This window comes from Musca vetustissima, unplaced genomic scaffold (assembly GCF_032173495.1).
Source record: "Musca vetustissima isolate MV318-11 ecotype Yass unplaced genomic scaffold, APGP_CSIRO_Mvet_v1 utg1603, whole genome shotgun sequence".
Classification (NCBI taxonomy): Eukaryota; Metazoa; Arthropoda; class Insecta; order Diptera; family Muscidae; genus Musca; species Musca vetustissima.
Window position 1 is genome coordinate 273,702 of NW_026884791.1, and position 12,084 is coordinate 285,785.

Sequence of the window (12,084 nt, forward strand, 5' to 3'; positions counted from 1 at the left end):
ACAATTTAACACCAACAGACGGACGGACGGACATGCATAAATCGACTCACAAAGTAATTCTATGTATATTCTCAAAAGGAACCATGTGTCTATCTCGTTTCCTTTTGCCTGTTACAAACATATGCACAAAGACATTATACCCTGTACCACTGTGTGGTGAAGGGTATAAAAACACACCACACTTTAGGCTATACTAACTTGATGCACCATTTACATAAAATCGGATTAAACCATACAAGGGAGCTATATCTAAATCTGAACCGATTTTTCCAATATCAATAGAGTTCGTCCTTGGGCCATATGAATGATCTGTGACAAATTTGGTCCAATTCGGATTATAAATGCGACCTGTACTTTGTTTACAATATAGCATCAACAGCACCAACGATCCGTCCGTCATAAATCGACTCTATACATATTCTCAAAAGGAACCATGTGTCTATCTCGTTTCCTTTTGTCTGTTACACACATTTTGACTTGAATATTTATTAAAAATAGCACAACTTGAGTTATAATTTGAATTTGAAATGCGACGTAAGTTACCAACTTTGGACCGTAAAGGGTTAATTGAACGAGACAGTTAGTCTCTAAATATCATCAAAGAACCCAAAATTGATAACAAAAAAATAATTTGGCAGTGAAATGATTATCGTAACAATTTTACTGTACATCCACATAACTATGCGATTTCAATTGATTAGCAAAGGTTGGGTTATTTTGTGAAGCGATACACATAAGCATTGACAATTCTAGTTTATGATGTAATTAATGATTTATCGTGAATTTATATTAAAATATAGGAAGGTTTATAAAATATGTATACCTCACTCTCAGGTTATTGTATTGAACAAAAAATGAATTTCGCAAAATGGATCTCCTTTAACACTAGAAAGACGGGAATTTTGTATATACCTATATTGCCTAAAATCGGTCAAAATGACCTCATTCTGAAAGAATTTTTATTGTATAAAGAAATTTTTTAACTTATTTTTTAATATTTTTTACATTATTTACAATCATACAAAACGTTGTTGTTATTTGTTTTCGGTGGTAGGGTTGTCGAGTTTTCCCTTTTGAAAAATAAGAGCGCGGACAAAGTGTTCGAAAAAGAGGAAGTCTTTACTCTAAGAGTGAAATTGACTGGAAATATAAAATTTATTTTTCACGATTTGTGTCTACGTTTGTGTTTCTAGAGTAGCAAAGTACTGATCTGGTCATATAAGAAATTAACTACTTTATACAATAATAAAAGTAGTTCTTTATTTAATATTTCACAAGAGGTCAAAATGACCGAATATAGGTATAGCACATGTGAATACGGGGAATGAAAGAGGGGAGGAAGCAGCTACTATGATTAATAAACGTAGTTCTCTGTGGTACAAAAAGTCACCAAATTTTAAAAAGCTGTGTCATAATATACACAATTGTTTTTGTACTTGAAATTGAAAAACGGTCAATATAATAGGCCGGCGACATTTCAACTGGCCTTAGCTTATTCTCCTCCGACAATGTTGTTTCTTGAAACGTCAGACATAATGTGCACGCGGTCAACATTGTATTTGAGTTAATCATGTAAGATCATTTAAATAGAAATTGAACTATTTGTAACGTCATTTCCGGCGATAAATGATCGTGACAACGATCTTTATATCTTTGATGATCATTTATTTTAGAATTGTCGACATAGCGTAGCGATAATTACAAAACCGAATGTTTACTTAGGTACAATAGGATGTATCGAAAGTATGTTTATATATATTTGGAAAGTATGGCAGTAATCAATCATAAAAGTAACAAATTTGAATATAACCTGCATTGTAAACATATACATATTTTATTTAATATAAAACAACAATTGAACAATTGAACACACATCACAAAAAAAAACACCAAACAGTAGCTATTAAAAAATTCCTTAGTAATATCCATTTTAATACTTAACTGGTGAGGTGAAATTATTATTTTCGATACTGTTGTTTTATAATTGTATAGTCTTTTATGTTTGATCAAAACTTGAAATCGACTCACATTGCTGCATAACTGGCGATGAATCATGGGTTTATGGAAACCAAAATATAGGATATCTCCACATGGGCCCAGGCCAAACATTTTACTATTTTTACTAACATATAATTTTTTGACTATCTATTCATCATCTTGCACAATATTTAAAACATCGACCACTACATCCTTCTGTATAAGAATATTGGTTTTAAAAATAGAATTCTTTGAGATACAAAGGTTATATTCACATCATTCTCGCAAAACGAATGAACAAGGTGAATTTCTCTTTGGTTTGAAAGAAAGAGTATCCCAGAGTATACCTATGAGCGGAGCAGTATAGTCGGACGGGGCCGACCATATGATACCCTACACAACTTCCACGAAAATCTAACTTTGTGTGGTTCTGTATACTGTTTTCTCTAGTGTGGTAATGGGTTACTAAATAATATATTAATACGTAAGCACCTGTAAATATTTACGTGTAACTCCCACATCCGAGTACATACGACAATATAATTGGTATCAATTTAAAGGTCAACCACTCCTCTTGGATATACTATCAACTTCTCGGCTCTACGTCCTTCAGGAGTAACTATATACGCTATAGAATACAATTTTTTCATTTTTCACACAAAAGTCAGGGTTCATTTGACCCTCTAAATATTGACCGATCTTTATCAAAACAGGCATGCTTATTCTTTGTCCCAATCCCCTTATCCATGTGAAAATTCGAGATGGTTGGGCAATAATTGCGGCTTCTGGAGCGACAAGAAAAACTGGCAAAAAATCAGTATTTGGTCCATTTCATCACCTAATATTAACCGATCTTTACCAAAAAGAATAGGGGTCTTCATTGGACCGAACCCATCCTACATGTGGCCTGTATCGTGTTTACAAATTATAATGGACAGACGGACGGACGGACACACATGTCTAGATCGACTCAGCTAGTCGAGATATGACGATCTGTATACTTAAAGGTGGGTCTTGGGGCAATATTTCGCGGCGTTACAAACTCTTGCGGCTGCACAAAGCTATAATAGCCTGACAACATAGTTGTGTAGGGTATAACAATGACAAACAAATGAGCATCCATGTTAGGTTTAAACAGCTGCTCTAGTTCGATAAAGCAAATTCGAAGAAAATGTTTGTTTTCAATATATCTCACCAGATTTTTTCCGTTGTTTGTAGCTTTTCTTTACAATAAATTTGTTTACATCGAATTGCTATGAATAATTGATAATATACACCATGCACACTACGGGGATGAAATTAGCCCATATAGATAGGATCGGTTGTACTAGTATCTGGAATAAACAAGTCGGCTAATCTCCCACTCCATAAACTTGGATCAAATAGTTACCAAAAGTTATAAAAATGTTAAAATAGGAAATTAGTTTGATACAATAAGAAGCAAAAGCTCGAAATTTGATATTTGGTATTCATTGTTTTTTTTACCCTTAATAAGAATTGTGAAAAAATTTTATCATTCGTGTACCCGTTTATTACAAAAAATATACAGTTAAAAGCGCTTATAACGACGGTCAAGGGACCGTCCAAATTTGGTCATTATAAGCAATAGCAATTTTTAGACACACATTTTTTGTTTTGATATATAAATAATAACACAAATTAAGGTGTCGTATACGTAGAAAGAATAGAAAATATATATCTCATAAGAACAAAGTAATAAAACAAATTTTGAATTTTCGGATTTCGTCGTTATAGCCGTTATGTACTTATAACCGACGTCGTTATAAACTATTTCGACTGTATGTACAAACTTCCAAAACTACTCAATCCTACACTCTAATAACAACTTTAACTTCTAATTTCAGGATTCCAGCTCTATCGATTCACAAAAATCTAAATTATACCAATTTCCGTACCATTTAGTACACTTAAGTACGAATTTTCAAAACTACCTACAAACCCAAATCGTATTAGCAGCTTTAGTATCATTTAGAGAGTTTTGTACACATAAGTATAAAATTTCTAAAACTATGCAAATCCAGATTCAGCCGTTCCTCCAAAATAACATTGTACCAAATTTAGCACCGTTTTGTACTTTTCGTATTCCTCCTCCTTACGCCAATACTACTCTCCAAACTGGATTCTTATTTGAATTTTCAAGTATTTAGCACTATCCGTCCACATTATACAAAATGATACCAAATTTAGTACATTTTAGTACTTTTCTTACACTCTAATTCGAATTTCCGAAAACCTTTTGATAACAAATTGAAGAGTTGTAGCACTTTTCGTATCGTTCTAGTACGACTAATCTTCTAAACTCAGTCTTATCTTAAACCTTCAGACCAAGAGTGACTCCCACGCAAGATGTCAAGATTCTAGCTTCAGTCTTATGATCTGGGCGCTGGTTAATTCTAAAGTGAGTCTGTCCGGTCGGACGTAGAAATATAGAATCGTTCACACAATTGCCAAAGAATTAGAAATTCGTTGTAATGATTAAAAAATGTATAATTGATTTTTTTGAAATGGTACATAATTTGTAACAATACCGTTTCAGTACGTTTACATTTAACCGGATTTCGTTAACCCAGTGGGTTTCAATTATCAATTCCTTTGCACATATATGTCAAATAAATCCTCATAAAGTAGGTTAACCCGGTAAAAAGTTCTAATGTATATGCCGTTTTTGTATGATTTTATGAAGTTAAGTTTCAGTTTAATTTTATTATTCAAAATATGAAACAGTAACACTGTATTAATTATGATGTTTCCATAATTATTTTTTACAGCATTTCGTTACTACAGTTTTTAAGTAATCGAATTATTCCATATCATTTGTTATCGTCATTGAGATGTAAACCGTTTGGTCCGATTAAGCATTTTAAAGGACCGACGAAATTAATTTATGATCCAAAAATACTATTAAAACACATCTAAAACATTACAAAACTTTTACGCTTTTGAGAAATACAAATTCTGGGAAAATCCAATACAAGTCTTAACAGAATCACACAGAATCGACACATTAAAAACAGAAGGTAAATTTATGAAACTAATTAATCTTTTTTGTTGCAGTTCACCAATATTCACGAAAATATTATCCTGACATACCACAGAGAAGTTTTCACTTAATGTCACGCTTAGATATTATATTTTTTGACACCAATACTATTTTTTGAATGTCTTAAAATTGAGTACGTTTTTTATTTACGTGTATGTAAAATTTTATTTTATTTTAAAATATTGATATTTCATTAAAAACCCGCACACTTTTATTTGATTTCGTTTTAGTAGTCATTCGACCGTTTTATAAAAGACCGCGTCCATTGAATGCCGCGCCAACATTAACCGTAGCAATGAACTTTTGGTAACAAATTCTTACCAATTTATTCTACTGAAAAGTTTGCCGGACTGCGCATACGGCGCAGCCACCACATTTCCCACCATCAGCGGCATCGTGTAAAAAAACATCAATCAGTCCATTGGCACAGTGCAATTCAAGAGACTAAAGCTTTACGCTGCATATGTGTGTGTGTGGGTTAGTTATTCCTCATGACTCGGTGCAGACTCTGCACAGATATGGTTGAACGCTTTTAGGGGCTCGCATGCCATTCCCCGAATACACTTTCCGTCATTTGTATTTGTTTTGATAATTGTCCCTACAACCACGCCATATGTCCTTTCGCAGTAAGCGAGGGTGAGAGCGAGAGTGAGAAATCGCTTATCGTAATATTATCGTATCCCCAGTGGGATTTTATAATGAATGAATAATTGAAGCGACCAAAGTGAACAATCAGATCGGACATTTCAGTACAACTAATATATGTATATGCGAAACCCCCTGTATCTCATTTCCAAGAACAAGATATTAATTTATTTACATTAAAATACAAAATAGGTAATTTCTGTTAAAATATGTTTGTAAAAAAAACAATTTAATAACGGTAGCCTACAAACAATTTCTAAGAATGAGAATTACATTATCGATTTCTTCTTTATCCTTTATTTTTTTACTCTTATTGATTGAAAATAATTGTTTCATCCAAAGTTTATAACAGAAGATTGTAATTCGATTTAAAATTTCAGTGATTTTTAACATAAATTTATTATTTAGTATTAAAATTTTGCTAAAATGTATTTAAAAGAAAAAACAATAATTTTCCTTTAATCACCTTTTAGTATACTGATCATATCTTGACTGGCTGAGTCTGTCCATTATAATTTGTAAACACAGTACAGATCAAAGTTATGGACCAAAAACTTAATTTTTGTATGTTTTTCTGGTCACAGAAAGGAATCTGTCCATGGAAATTAACATGGCTCTTTGCATGATAATCGGTCAATATTTAGCATGTCAAATGGGCCCATGGAAAAGGAGTGCGATGGAAAGGGACTGGGGTAAGTAAATCAGAAGATTAGTATTATAGCTGCCATGAAACGAGATGTGAATTCGGCTGCGGTTTTTTTTGGTTAACAGGAGAATAAAAGACTTCGTCTCCAGATTCACTCCAGTAGATGAGCGAATTGCTATAATCCGTATAAAAGCGAAGTTCTTCTACAACAGTCTCATTTGCGCCCATGCTCCGACCGAAGATAAAAATGAACAGACCAAAGATATATTTTACGAGCGCCTAGAAACAACATATGACCGTTGCCCTGGCCATGACATTAAAATTCTGCTAGGAGATTTTAATGCAAAAATCGGAAGGGAAAATATCTTTGGCTCCACCGTCGGAAAATTCAGCCTCCATGAAGAAACATCAGACAACGGCATGAGGTTGATTGAGTTTGCGGCAGCAAAAAATATGGTAGTTACCAGCACCAGATTCAAGCATCTCGATATACACAAGGCCACTTGGATTTCTCCCGATCGAACAACGAGAAATCAAATCGATCATGTTGTAATAGACGGAAGGCATTCTTCCAGTGTTTTAGACGTCCGATCGATCCGAGGAGCAACTATCGATTCGGACCATTACCTTGTGGCAGCAAAGGTACGCACCCGTCTTAATGTAGCAGCAAAGGTGCGATCTAATGTAACACGGAAATTTGAAGTCGAAAAGCTGCAAACACAACAGGTAGCAGAAGCCTACTCCGCTCAACTTACCCAACTGCTTGACGAAAGCACCCCTTGTCCCGATAATAATATAGAAGCACAGTGGCAGAGAATTGCCCACTCCCTACAAACTGCGGCAAAAGCAACACTTGAGTACCAAAGACCACCATCAAGAAATATGAAAAAACGCAGCGTATGGGCAACCCTGCGATGGAGAACTATCCGGAGAAAAGGAGAGAGGAGAAACGTATTTTCAGAAAAAAGAAGAAAGAGCAAGAAAAACGTGAGCGTGAGCAAATCGAGATGTACAGGAGTTAGAATGAAGTCCGAAAATTCTACCAACGTGTAAAACACCAAACCGAAGGCTTTGGTGCAGGCCCATCCTCCTGTAGAGATGAAGAAGGAAACCTGGTGACAGATACAGACAGTGTACTGAGGATCTGGAAGGTGTATTTTGAAAAACTTCTGGTATCAAATAGTAGCGGTGAAGAGGATACCCCAGAACAATAATAGTTGACGGTATAGAGATGAAGAAGATGAAGTCAGAATAGCAATCAATCGGCTGAAGATGCCGATGCAGGTGCCGATGGGTTATAAGCCGAACTATTCAAGACTGGTGGTCAGATGCTGATTAGTAAAATTTGGCTAGAAGAATGCATGCCCAATGATTGGAACCTCAGCATCCTGTGTCCCGTGCACAAAAAAGGAGACAAGACGATATGTGCCAACTATAGAGGAATAAGTCTCCTTCCCATCGCATATAAAGTGCTATCCAGCGTACTGTGTGAACGACTGAAGCCAATGGTCAATTTGGCTTCAGACCTGGCAAATCCACCATTGACCAGATTTTCACCCTGCGCCAAATCCTGGAAAAACCCCACGAAATACACATCGACACATTCCATCTATTCGTCGACTATAAAGCCGCATTAGACAGCCCTATCCGTTCAGAAGTGTATAAAACCATGCATAGCTTAACTATCTCACAACGCATAAAAATTATGAAAACTGTCACAGCCAGATATCGTCCTCTAAAATGAGATTATAACTTCCGATGTGGAAATAAACAAACTTGTCGTATTTGGGGTTCTAAGAATCATCACATCATTGAAGAGAGGTCATTACATATAAAAGGCACTGTTTCTGCGCTCTTTAGTCCGAATGTGAGATGGGACCTTACCTCAATTCGGAACTTTATTGTCATATGATTTTTGTCTGACGGTGCCACATGCCATACAATTCGAATGAATATGGCTTTACTACAGGAGACATTTACTGGCCGAGCAAATGTTATTGGCTCTACATCAGGCACGGGCAGAACATAAAAAATTCTGTTCTCACGCACTTGTCTTTGTGTGTGTGTCAATGGTTTTTTTCAATTGGTTCAGTTCAGGGATGGAAAATTCAGTACAATAGTACTTTTTTCAGTACCTTTTTACCCAAAAAAGTACCGTAGTACCCCCGTGACCATTTCAGTACCATTCCAATTCTTCATTTAACCATGATATATATATTTTTTTGGATATGGATTTGACCGACAAAAGTATGCAGATAAAGATATTAATGTGATTGCAATATTTCTCTTGAAAAAATGAACAGGTTTTCGACTGATAACTGTTCAGTTATGACCAATGAAGCCCATCAGTATACTTTAAAGTAGCTGCCTACTCACACGCATTGTTATGCTCTTTCAGTCAATCGTTGTTTGACAGGCAACGAATGAACACATGATGGGGTGCGCGCACGACGTTGTGTCCGCACAACTAGAAAATCAACGAAATAACACTTAGGGATAAAAGTGTTTCAGTATATTTGGATTTTTATTTTATTATTCAAAATGCGTTTTGTGTGTTTAAAAATTTTTAAAAACAACAGAACAGTTGCTGTTTTTATGAAAGAATTAAATATTTGATATTTATCGTAGTATTTAATATCAATATTTAGTATTACAATATGATTATTATCTCGGTATATGATACTTTAGATTTTTGTGACATATCAATTTGTAATTCATATAAAAACATTTTTAATAATGATTTTAATTTATATAATAACAAAAATTAAATTCTTCAATAATTTTTCCGACCACCAAAATGTACACACAATTTTGTTCGGTAATGTTCTGTTTTCTCTCACACATACTAACGCATTTTAATTTTGGGCACCTATGGTTATGATTAAAATTACAAACATTAAATTAAGTTAATGAGTTCCAATATTTTTTTAAAGGATATGTTTGTCGGAACTCAATTTGGCATACTCTGTGCTATCTCCAGACATTGGAAAATTGATGACGTTCCTAGTCGTCGTTATTACTTCAATAATTTCAAGAGTACTTTGGAACTGAAATTCATGTTAGTTTGGTATAATAATAGAAGGTAACAGCAAGTGTTGTTGTACAAAAAACGATACAACAACCACATGGAAATTTGTTGTTGTAAGTTCTACTAGTGTCAACTCATTTGACAGAAAAATGTAAACAAACAAACAAATTATCATCAAATTATTTTTATTTTGAAAATGAAATATTTTCGAATCCTCAAAATAAAAATTGAAAAACATGAATGAAAATCTATCAAATTTATATTTCTATCGCTTCCACATCTTTCCTATAATTGAGCCATTGCCATATATATGTGTAACACATATGAAAATGCTGGGAATAGCGAGTTATTCCTTGAAGAAAGATTTGCTTTCTCAAACTTTCACGGGCAGGCAGATTGAGTAAATTGAATACAGGAGCACATTTAATAGAGAACAATTTGAAATTGTATGCGTTCCCAATTTTCCTGTTGGGTGATTTTTAAAAACATAATTTGTCAAATTCATATTGATACTAGTATTACGTTGGAATCAAATCAGCTGGGATTTGCTGTTACCTTTTATAATTGTACCATGTTAGTTTGGGTATATTGGCTTTCGAGAAAGAGGTAGTGAAATTAAAATTAGTCAATAGCATACATATTCAAATGCAATCGAAAGAAGCAATAATTCTCATATTATTACCATCTGAAAGATACACTAAGTGATATCTTGAAAATCGATCTTTATGAAACTGAATAAAATGTTTTTTATTTTTGTATTTTCTTGACAAAAGTACTCTTTTATTAAAAAAGTACTCTTTTGGTACCTTTTTACATTTTTTATTTTCCATCCCTGGTTCAGTTGAATGTGTGTGAGAGAATAATGATACTTACTCTCGCGAGAGTGCACGCGTGCGGTGGTTCGCCAGACTGTGATCTACATATTAAATTAAACCAAAGTTTTGTAGCTAGTGTCCCGACTTTTTTGACATAGTTATTATACGTCACAGATTTTACTTAGCCTGCATTTTTAGAGCACCCCTAACCTAGGGATAATTTATTTTTTTTTTTCAAAATAAATCTACTTGTCATAATCTCTGAATATACTCGACAATAGGTGATTTCTAATTATTATCATTTTTTATATTTCACAACTTGTTGCCACTTACCATTTCATTTGAAGTCATCCAACATGAACCTGTTTACAAAAAAAAATCACAATCTTGTTTCTTCTTCTTCTTTTCAAACACGTTGATTTTTTCACTTCTCAATTCAATTATTCATTTAATTTCGTTTTAAGCACAATATTCAATTGACGACGATTTCTAGGTAATGATCGATGCTGCCGCTGATCTAATAGAGATCTCACGAAAAAACACAAAAATACGAACACAATTACGGAAAATTGAATTATTTTTCTTTGTGAAATATTTATGAATTAATAACTACTATTCCAGCTCGGGTAATGTACAAAATCGGTTAAGACGAGACGACGATTCCACTTTGGTTAGAAAACAAAACAACAGATATAGCACAACAACGAAAACAATTTTAGCGATAATTAAAATATTATTTGAAACCGGTTTCATATGTTTCTCACTTTTTATATTTGCTTCGTTTTCATTTCTTCTCTCTTCTTCTTTTTGTTGTTGCTACTTTTCGGTTTACTGTTTTCTTTACACTTATTGTTATTTTTTGCACATCCAAAAAAAAAAAGAGAGAGAGAGAGAGGCAGAGATCGCAATTTGGAGATTGGCCAACAAAATAAATGCGACTAATGGAGAAGTTATCGAAAGACGTTATGGGAATGGAGGGGAATAGAAAATAAAAAACCCAAGTAACCACCAGTGAAGTTTTTTATATGCGTGTGATCGATAGCCAGATGAAATGGTAGGGGTATTGTAGAAACACGATGACGTTTCAGGGAAATCCCAGTGTTTATGTAGCTATATACGTATGTTTATACTTGAAGCCTTAACCCATTTATTACAAAATATAATAGATATTTTTATGCATATTTATATACATACTTATTTATTGGAGAAAAATTGTTTACAAGCAAAAATTCAGTAAAGACGATATAGAAGCAAATAACAGACGTCTCCATTAATTTAATCCTTGCAAACTTCTATCCCTTTCGTATCCAGAATTTTTCATTTTATTTGTATACCCTTCACCACATTGTGGTACAGGGTATTATGTCTTTGTGCATATGTTTGTAACAGACAAAAGGACACGAGATAGACACATGGTTCCTTTTAAGAATATGCATAGAATCACTTTCTGAGTCGATTTCTGCATGTTCGTCCGTCCACTGTTGGTGTCAAATTGTAAACAAAGTACAGGTCGCATTTATAGTCCGATTTAAATGAAATTTGGTACAGTTCGTTTGTTTGGCCCAAGGACGAACCCTATTGAGGAAAATCGGTTCAGATTTAGATATAGCTCCCATATATATTTTCGTCCGATTTTGGGTAAATGGTGTGCCAAAGTCCCTATTTACCTTTCGATTTGTACGAAATTTGGCACAGCGTAATGAATTAAGTCTAGAATGATGTGCGTTAAGTTTCGTGAAAATCGGTTCCGATTTAGATATAGCTCTCATATATAACTTCGTCCGATTTAATGTGGTTTATCAAAGTCCCTATACATTTTTCGATTTGCACGAAATTTGGCACAGCGTAATGAATTAGGCCTTGAATGATGTGTGTTAAGTATCCTGAAAATCGGTTCCGATTTAGATATGGC

The 12,084-nt window shown here is 34.0% G+C and overlaps 1 protein-coding gene across 2 annotated transcripts in view; it reads right to left on the minus strand.

Annotated features, from left to right (window-relative positions):
- LOC133331800 (embryonic polarity protein dorsal-like) overlaps positions 1-12,084 on the minus strand; it is a 199,983-nt gene that overhangs the window by 20,563 nt on the left and 167,336 nt on the right. Inside the window, exon 1 of one of the 2 annotated variants that reach the window (XM_061540172.1) lies at positions 10,506-10,571. The exons of the other annotated variant lie outside the window; for it this stretch is intronic. The gene's annotated coding sequence lies outside the window, so the exon portion shown is untranslated. Of the gene's footprint in view, positions 1-10,505; positions 10,572-12,084 lie in introns of those variants that run through there. 2 annotated transcript variants of the gene reach the window in all.